At 40.3% G+C, this 10,263-nt stretch overlaps 1 long non-coding RNA gene across 1 annotated transcript in view; it reads left to right on the top strand.

Moving 5' to 3' along the window:
* The first annotated feature begins 1,543 nt into the window (after positions 1-1,543).
* LOC129146934 (uncharacterized) overlaps positions 1,544-10,263 on the top strand; it is a 31,680-nt gene continuing 22,960 nt past the window's right edge. Inside the window, exons 1-2 of the long non-coding RNA XR_008554319.1 lie at positions 1,544-1,619; positions 1,729-1,834. This is a non-coding gene — a long non-coding RNA (uncharacterized LOC129146934). The remainder of the gene's footprint in view (positions 1,620-1,728; positions 1,835-10,263) is intronic.

Raw genomic sequence — 10,263 nt, 5'->3', positions numbered from 1 at the left:
TTTTTTTTTTTAAAAACAGAGAAAATGGCTGCTTAACTCTGCCCTTAGGTCCTCACAACTCCCCTTTGGGGATCATGGGATTTGTAGTTCCCAGTGTCTTGATGGAGTGGGGGTGGCATCCACAAAGATTATATGGAGTTTGCTCAGGACATCCTTTCTCCCTAACATAGGATCTTCTCAAAATATAATTTGTTTTATAGATCAGGGATTTGAATGGGAAATCCCAAGTGGAATGCTGTTAATTCAATTTCCTGTGAGTGATTAAGATCACTGTTGGAGATGTTTCCTGTAGCTACCACCATTTCCAAAAGAAAAAGAAAAAAAAAAAAGGCAAGGAAAAGGCAAGGAAGCAGATTCTACCTTAGAGCTTCCAGAAAGAAATACAGCTACCTCAAACACCGTGATGTAAAGAGAGATCTGCATTTGTCTCCTGACCTGTAAAACTGTGAAATAATAAATCTGTATCACTTTAAACTTTTAGGTTTAATTTGTTTAATTTATAGTAATTTGTTATTGAAGCAAAAGAAAATTAATATACCTGTGGCGTCATGGTCCCATGTCTACTGCTGCTTCTGCCATCCTGAACCTTCCCTTAAATCCACTAACAAAAGGGGTAACCAATGGCATAGCTGAGTTCCCCGGAGCCCTATTCCAAAACTGTTCTGACTGGGTCATTGTAAGAAAAACGAGTTAAACTCAGTCTATATTTTGTCTTTCCCACAAAAGACATACTTTGAAATGCTGTTTTCCACCCATTGGGACATCTAGCAAACAACAGATGTGCCTGGCATTTGCAACAATGTATCAGTTGTGTGGTTATAGGCACTGAACAATGTGAAGAGGCTGGGCAGTGGGGTTGCTGTTCTGACTCTCTGAGAGCTGGAGTCTTTTTCTGTCTGCCTGTGTATACAGCCACAGTATTAAAGGCCTACAAAATCCACCAAAGGCTCCAAATTCTTTTAATCTTCGAGAACTGCCAATGAAGATACTCTTGTGGCATGGTTGCACAGTAGTCCTGTACAAACTTCACCAGTAATATTTTGATCATTACTTTTGATTTAAAGTCACCTAAATCAAGGACTTCCTGTTAGGGAGAAAGGATGTCCTGAGCGAATTCCATACAGGCTTTGTGGATGCCACTGGGAATTGGACCTCCGCTAGTGGCTCAGGCGGTTGAGCGCCGCACTGTGGAACTGTCTGCAACCTCTGCAGCGCTGGTTTGATCCTGGCTGGCTGGCCGGCGAGGGTCCCACATGGCTCAGCAGACCTCTCCTGTCACGCCCACTGCTCCCCTCAGCAGTGTATTTCAGTCAGTCTGCTTGTTCTGTTCCCTGCTCTGTCTCTGGTGAAGCCTCTCACCCTCCCATGCATCTGGCCTGTACCCCGGTTCTTGTATAAATAAATAAATAAATCTTAAAAAAAAAGACACTGGAAACTACAAATCCCATGATCCCCGAAGGGAAGTTGCGAGGACCTAAGGGTGAAGTTAAGCAGCCATTTTCTCAGTTTGTAAATAAATACCAGCCATGTTTGTGGGGTCGGGGCGCACTTGGCTCCGGCTCTTGGCCAGGCAGTTTTGGTCTCAGTGGGTCACTTGGGATTCCAGGTCAGCGAAACTGGTAATACTCATTTAAGAATTTATCTCCCTCTTTTCTCCCTGAGTTATACATTTCCTCATTCCCCTTCCCTTGTAAATAAACTTTGTTAACTTTTTGTGTGTGCCTGCAGTGTAACTCCCTTTTGAGCATTCCAGTGAGGACCCACAGTCAGGCAACCCATTTCAGAGTGGGGTTGCCCTGTAACATTCCAACTTTTTGGATTCCAGTCCACCTAGGTAAGTTATACATTTTGATTTCTACCTAGGACACATACACATATAAAGAAAGCTAATGTTTCATTAAACTGTACTTATCTTTTCTACATCACCACATGTTGATATTTTCAATTGTTATTGTTATTCTATTGTTATTCTATTTTAATGCACGGGTAGGTTGCAACCCTCAATTGAAAAACACTGTATATACTAGGTCATAATAACTACATGGTCAAGATGGAGAGTCTGCTTTATTTTCAAAGGAAGCATAAACATTTGTTCAGAATTTTAATAGTTTCTATATGTAACCTTAAGTTATTGACATTAAGTATTATTTATTAATGTACCAAAAGTGTATTCATTTCTTCAAAGTGAACAAATCCATGAGAGTTTATAAATTAAGCTTAATGGTAAAAGAGATGCACCATAGCAGGTATAGGGATTTGTTCTAGAAACGATTTCTAAGTAGATATAATTATTGGGTACTGGTATTTAGTGTTCTGCTTTTCTATTACTCAATTCGCTTATTCCTGCTTTTGTTCTTAACATTTCCCTTTTCTCACTTGCCTTTAATGCCTATTTCCTTTCCCAGATTTGTTGTTAATTTGTTGCATTTCTTTTTTCTTACTACTAGTTATACTGTAGCATTACTTCAAGCACCTACCCTTTGTTTCAGTATTCCCTTAATTTTGAGGAGTTTCAATATGCATTTCAATTATTTTGTTACAATTCAACTAGCTTTTTCTAGGTATTGGTACATTATATTCTGTGTTATTCTAGCCTTCACTTGTGTTGTGGAACGCATGACCCCTCTTACTCCCCATGGCTTATAAAAACAGATTGGTGGGCCTCCCCGGTGGCGCAGCGGTTGAGCGCTGGGTTGCGAAGCTGCCCGCGCCTTTGCGGCGCCGGTTCGATCCCCAGCTGCTTCCCGGCCACCGGAGGAGGGTCCCGCATGGCGCGCAGACCTCCCCAGCCGCCCGCTGCTCCCCTCAGCAGTGTGCTTCGGTCCTTCTGCCTGCTCTGCTCCCTGCTCTGGCTCTGGTGAATTCTCTCACCCTCCCGCGCTTCTGACTGTACCCAGTGCATGTATAAACAAACAAACAAATAAAGAAAGAAAGAAAACATGCCTCTATAAAAATAAAAAAAAATAATAATAAAAACAGATTGGTTAATCATTCACCGTCCATGTTGGTTAGGGCTCTGTTCCAGGATCCCCACTCCAGACTGTAGGCTGAAAGACCAGACTCTATGTGAATTATACCAGCTCAGGGCTGCACCACCTGATGTGTGTTAAAGCTTCTGCTCACTTGTGGGGCTCAGGTCACTTCTACACACATTCCATAAGCCAAAGCAAGTCATATGGCTGAGCCTGATGGCAGTGGGTGGTGAACAGCATCCTTTCATGGACAGGGCAGCCCATCGTAGGTAACAATGTCATCTACTCCTGCTGTCCCGCATAATACTGCAACCAGAAAGTTTTATCCCTGCATTTCTGTCAATTCAGAATTCTATTTTATTGCTGGATTAAATCTGAGTTTTAATGCATTTATTTACATTTTTAAATGTACCTTTAATTATTATAGAATGCCATTTGTCTCCCTTAATGCTTTTTGCTATAAAATCAGTTAAGCTGATCATGTTTTTGTAGATCACTGTCAGGTTACAACTACTATGCGTTACAATAATATTTTAAAAACAGCATTTTTCTAGCTTAGTCTATGGCCATACCAGTGTAAGACTTCATCTCTCTCTCAAAATTCACAAGCCCTGCATGTGCTCCTGCAAGAAGTTCTGTGGTGCCCCGGAGGCCTTTTCTTGGTACCTGTCCAGTCTGAATTCCTAGTAAACTGAGAGAACACCTCCCTGCCACCTCCAGAGTCTAGGGAACAGTGTTATTTTATACATCTCACATCTGCAGAGTCTCCAGGGATTTTACTTTTTTCTAAATTAATTGCCACCTTTCACCAGAAGTAATATAGAGCATAATCATAAAAGACTCCTAGTTGCTGGGACATGGTTGGATAGAGAATAATATGATTAATACACTGTACCAGGCTCAAAATTATTCTAAGAGCCAAAATTCTTATTTGAATAAGTTATATTTCTCTCTCTCTTTTCTCTTTTCTTTTCCCTCTCTTTCCCCTCCAAACGAGGCTCCTCTGCTGTTTATGCTGTTACTTAGATAACTAATCCCACCATGGAATCTCTGAAAACTTCAATTCCAGATTTTCATTGTTCTCGTAAAGTCATTAATTCTAAGTCTTTGCCTTTCTCTATTAAAATTTTGTTATTTTAAGATGTTTTATAACAATAATCACACACATGGCAAATAAACAATAACCTTAATCCCCAAACCATTCCTTCCATAGCTCAGGAGAACACCCCTTTAATCCCATAGCTCACATTATCCTGTGAGTTTTGTGCTCCTGCTACAGTTCCTTGGGTTTCATATTTTCCTTTCTCCTCTCCAAATATAGCTCGATTACAGAGTTAAGTTTATGATCATGAATAAAAACTAAAGAGCATACACAAAATGGACCTTATAATTAAAAAAAATAATCTGAGGTCCCAGATTTGATTTCCCAAAGGTTCCTTAACCGGTGGCTGAAGCCAAAGACTGTTATAGGGCGGTGCTGGTGAGGCTGGAGAGCCAGGGAAAATGCCAACAAAGTATAGGTGGAGGTGAAGACTCTAAGAAGAAATATAATGGGCTGCAGAAGCAGCCCCCGGGATTCAGTGTTTAGAATCGAGTGTTTGGAATTTCAGATCTTCAGGGATTCTGGTATCAGCAATTTCTGCCCCTGCCACTTCGATCTTCCAGAAGGCTGTTGTGGGCCTCTGAAGAACATAGAGAGGCTTCCAGCAGCCAACCTCAGACAGGAAAAGTTTGGAGGTTTTGCAAATAGCTGAACCACTGAAGCTGTTCCCAGTTTTGCTGCTGTTACAGCCTGGCAGGGAAGGCGAAGATACAGAGCTGGAGCCAGGTGTCTCGTTGAGCTGTGTGAGTGTGGGACATTTGTCGACTAGTTTAGCTGCTGCAGCTGCTGTTTTGAGTGTCACATGTCTAGTCTGCCCTGGGGCATCTCAGCAGCTCTGGGAGCATCTCCTGTTGTGTCTTCTGTCTTCATGAGTTGGATCCCAGCCTATAGTCTGGCTGGCATGTGCTCCGTGTCCTAGTGGCAGGAAGATGCCATCTTGGGAGCGTTCTGTTTAGGACTTTAAAACATTGGACACTGCTTCGGGTAAGGTAAATGACCACTTTTGGCCTCAGTAACACTTTGTTTTTCCCTGATTTGTTAAATAAATCCCATTATTGTTGTTCTGTGAACCTGAGTAGTCTTGTAATTGTGCGTATGGGTGAAGAACTCAGACAGTGACTAATAAACTATTTGGGAAGTGTCTTTGGTCAGTTTTAGTGCCCTTTGCTGCTTATATCATATCCACTTTTAATAACTTGTGTTTTAATACTTTTTTTAAGTGAAGTAATATTATCTTATAACATTATATAGGTTTCAGTATATTGCTTCTGTAGGGTAAATGGAAGTTATCAGGTTTTTTCCACCCTCCCACCATTAGCATCAATTATCGACACCTGTGGTCTTACACGTGTGCCTGACGGCAGCACCTGGAGTGTCGTGTGTGCGTGTGTGAGTGGGTGCACCTGAGTCAAGAGCTGAGCATATAAGGGCAGTGTCACAGAGGATTAGTGACAGAGGACCATGCAACAGAATGCAGCAGAGAGCAGTGGAAAGCATCAGAGAACAGCTAAGAGAGGAAAAAGCATATAGGGATTCACAGGGGGGCCCAAATTGCTGTCTCCCTGCTGGCTTGTTTCCACTGTGTACTATTAAGAAACCTGTGGCAATGACACCAAGGGCTCCAAGGTTCTCTTTCAAGCTGCCTGAACCAATGATGAACCTACCTGGCCTGGGATAGTTGAAGAACAGTTTCTTAAATCAACATCTATATATAGTACCTATGCTTGCCACCAGAACTCTAGCATCCACAACTACCACATAGTTGGTGCCTGATTTACCACCCCCGTCCTCTTTTCCTTCTGATAAGCATTCTTTTATTTCTATCATCTGTTTAAAGTTCTTTTTTTTTATTTAGTTCATTTGTATTATTTCTTTATATACTGAATATGAGTGAAATCATATAGTGTTTGTCTTTCTCTGTACTTAATCCTTTCTGGTGGTGACTTCCTTAATTCCAAACAATGGAGCTTTACAGCCAGTTTACTGATAAATCATTCAGTAATGCACCACGTAACTACATTTCAGTAAATGACAGCCCACATATAAGGCACTGGCCCTAAAATTCCCCTTGCCTTGTGACATCATGTGCCAACATCATAGGATTGTGTGAGTTCCTCATTAGCAGCATTTCCCCCTGTGCTTGATTTAATCTTGTATTTTTTTTAAAGATTTATTTATTTATTTATACAAGAACCAGGGTACAGTCAGAAGCGCAGGAGGGTGAGATAATTCACCAGAGCCAGAGTGGGGAACAGAAAAGCCAGACTGACGAAATACACTGCTGAGGGGAACAGCGGGCAGAAGGAGAGGTCTGCGCCATGTGGGACCCTCTCCGGTGGCTGGGGATCGAACCTGTGTTGCAGAGGCTGTGGGCAGCTGTGCAACCCAGCGCTCAACCGCTGTGCCACCAGGGGAGGCCCTAATCTTGTATGTTTTTCATCATGACCCTTGAGTGTACAAACCCACTGCTAATGTCGCATGGTACAATGACGAAATGGCCTAATGACTCATTTCTTGGAACTGTCCCCATCTACAAGCAACATGACTGTAAGTAGATTAGTTCCCCTTTCCCAGTTCTTTCTGTAGCCTCCTCCAGCTTATTGTGCTGTACCATTCCTGCCACATGACAAATGTTAGCATCTGGCGTCTCCCTGGTGGTGCAAGGGGTTAAGACACAACCTATGAAGCTGTCCGCGGCCTTTGCAGCACGAGTTCGATCCCCTGGCCACCCAGGGAGCAACCGACATGGCGCAGCAGACCTCTCCTGATTTGCCCACTGCTCCCCTTAGCAGTGTATTTCAGTCAATCTGCCTGTTCTATTCCCCACTTTGTCTCTGGTGAATCCTCTCATGCCCCACACCTCTGGCCTGTACTCCAGGTCTTGTATGCATAAATAAATCTTTTAAAAAATAAATGTTAGCATTTATATTTTCTATATAACTATATGTAAGTTTTCCCAGTTCTGTTCATAGGTTAATTCTAAAAATTGAAAAACACTAGCAATCATTGACTTATTATAAATATGAATATTGTTGATAAGAAAATCAGATAGTAGGATTTCATTTTCCTTTACAATGGGACTTTACAGATCATGTGAGACTGTTTAAGATACAGAGTTTTACTTGACTTGATTTATTTGCTTTGATTTTATATTTCCATCTTTTTTCATCTATACTAAAATCTTGGTTCCAATGACAATATAACATCAATATTTAGAGGTATATATTACTCTTTCCCCAAAAAGTTTTATTTAAAAAAAGTCATGCCTACAGGAAAAGTTGAAAGAATAGAACACTAAATGCCTGTGTACCTTTTATCTGAATTCACAAATGGCTGAAAATTTTTGCCACATTTGTTTTATTTCTCTCTGCTATTTGTGCTGAGTCATTTAGTAGCACATTGCAGAGAACATGACAATTCACAACTTTCATACTTCTGGAACAAGGTTATTTTCTTACTAAACAACAATCCCATTATCAGGCTGCTAAAAAGAAACAACAGACCCAAAATGGAGTCATTTCTGCCAAGCCCCACAAAGACTTCATATAACCTAATTGCAGTTTTAGACTCTCCCAAAAGTCGAATTTTAAACTAATTGATCTGGAACTTCCTGGTCAGCATTAGACAGGTAATCTGCATGTTCAGAACACCTCTCTTTCACTAAAGGAAGGTGGCTATACCTGAAATAATCTCTTTTCTATTGCTAATTACCTTGTCCATTTTTTCTGATTATAAAAATTTCCCATTTTGTACAACTCCTGATAGAGCATTTCTACTAGCTAGATAAGACATTGTTTGGTTCATGAATCTTTGAATAAAACAACTAGACTTTCAAATTTATTCAGATGATTTTTTCTTTATTAATACAATCCAAGAAATTCAATATCAATTCTATATCTATGATAAAACCCATATCCAAATTTCCCCATTGTCACCCAAAATGTTCTTTGCAGTTTTCCTAATAGGAATTCAATCAATAATGCCTATAACAGAAATATAGTTTAGTTGTCTCTATTGTCCCCTGCTTTCTTTTATTTTTCTAAATTAAAAAAAATTCTCTTTATTGAAGTAACGTTGATTTACAATATGTATATGATTTAAGGATATAGATTCACACCTCTTCGCCACCAAAGCAATAACCCTCCATCTTAGTCCTTTGGGGCCCCTCCCACCTTTCTCCCACTGCCCCACCAGTGCCTTCTGGTAGCTGCAATTCTGAAGTCAGATTTCTATTTTGTTTTCGTCTATTCCTTTGATTTGTCTTTTTATATTCCACATATGAGTGAAATCTTCTGGTATTTGTCTTTGTCCTTACTAATTTCACTTATCTCCAGTTCTGTTCATCTTGTTGAAAGTGTCGAGATTTTATCTTGTTTTTTAACGGTTTAGTATTCCACTACATGTGTATATTATACACCACATCTTCTTTATCTAATCATCTGTCAGTGGACCTTCACGTTGTTTCCATAGCTAGGCTATTGTAAATAGTGCTGCAATGAACATAGGAATGCATATATCTTTTCAAATTAGTCTTTTTGCATTCTTTGGATGGATGCCTAAGAGTGGAATTGCTAGATCATGTGGTAAATCTATTTTTAAAGTTTTGAGAAATCCCCATACTGTTTTCTGAGAGGCTGGGCTAATCTACATTCAATCAACAATGTACAAGCGTTCCTTTATCTCCATAACCCTCACCAACATGTTTCTGGTCTTTTTGATATGGGCCATTATCACAGGTGTGAGGTGGTATCTCACTGTGGTTTTGTTTTTTGTTTGTTTATTTTCTCACATTGTTGTTCATTTTTTTGACAGTAGTTGATTTCTTCCCTCAGATGTAGCCCCAATAGTTCTTCCACCACCATATCATCACTGAACCATCATCATTCACCCTCCCCTGTTTTAACCCCTCTACTTCCTCTTCCCTTGCTGTATGCCTCAGATCTATGATCAGCTTGTAAGTTTTATCTTTTTCTTGACCTTTTGCTTGTTTTCTCTTATTCCACACATAAGTGAAGCTATCTGATATTTATCTTCTCCCTTTTGACTTCTTTTGGCTAGCATAAACACTTTCAGTTCTACCATGTTACTGCAAATGACATGAGTTTGTATTTTTTTTAAAGATTTTATTTATTTATAGGGGATCTGGGGTACAGGTCAGAGGAACGGGAAGGTGAGAGAATTCACCAGAGAGCAGGGAGCAGAACAGGTAGACAGACGGAAGACACTGCTGAGGGGAGCAGCGAGTGAGACAGGAGAGGTCTGCTGCGCCATGTGGGTTTCTCCCTGGCTGGCCGGGAATGGAACCCACGCTGCAAAGGCTGTGGACAGCTTCACAGCACGGCGCTCAACCTGCTGCGCCACCGGGGAGGCCCGAGTTTATGTTTTTTGAACACTGAGTAGTAGTTCATTGTGTGTGTGTGTGTGTGTGTGTGTGTGTGTACCACAACTTTTTGATCCATTCATCTGTTTTGGGACATTTGGGTTGTTTCCATATCTTGGCTGTTGTAAATAATGCTGCAGTAAACATAGGAGTGGAGACTTCCTTTCAAATTAGTGTTTTTGTGTTCTTTAGGTAGATTCCTAGGAGTAGAATTGCTAGATCATATGGTAGATCCATTTGTAGTGTTTTGAGGAACCTCCACGCAGCTTTCCATAGTTACTGAACCAGTTTACATTCCTACCAGCAGTGGAAGAGGGTTCCTGTTTTTTCATATCCTCACCAGCATTTTTTTTTCCCAGCTTTTTTGATATGGGCCATTCTCACAGGTGTGAGGTAGTATCTCATTGTGGTTTTGAATTGCATCTCCCTTATTATAAGTGATGTTGAACAATTTTTCATATGAATGTTGGCCATTTGCATTTCCTTTTAAAAAGAAGTGTCTTTTTAGCTCTTCTGCCCATTTTTGATTGGGTTGTTTTGTTTTTGTTGAGTTATGTAAGCTCTTTATAGATCTGTGATCTCAGTCCCTATCAGTTGTGTAGTGTGCAATACTTTGTCCCATTCAGTAGGATGTCTCTGTTTGGTTACTGTCTCTTGCAGTAACCAGAAGCATTTATTTATTTATTTATTTATTTATTTATTATTTTATATATTTTTATATCATTTTTCATTTTTGCACAACGTATGCCTTTTCATCTTGGTTATAGTCCCCATAAAATTCCCACCACACTTGTTTTGATCCTACTCCC

Source organism: Talpa occidentalis, unplaced genomic scaffold (assembly GCF_014898055.3).
Source record: "Talpa occidentalis isolate TD23 unplaced genomic scaffold, MPIMG_talOcc4v2.1 talOcc4.5, whole genome shotgun sequence".
In the NCBI taxonomy this organism is placed as follows: Eukaryota; Metazoa; Chordata; class Mammalia; order Eulipotyphla; family Talpidae; genus Talpa; species Talpa occidentalis.
This window is presented reverse-complemented; position numbering and strand designations above follow the sequence as displayed.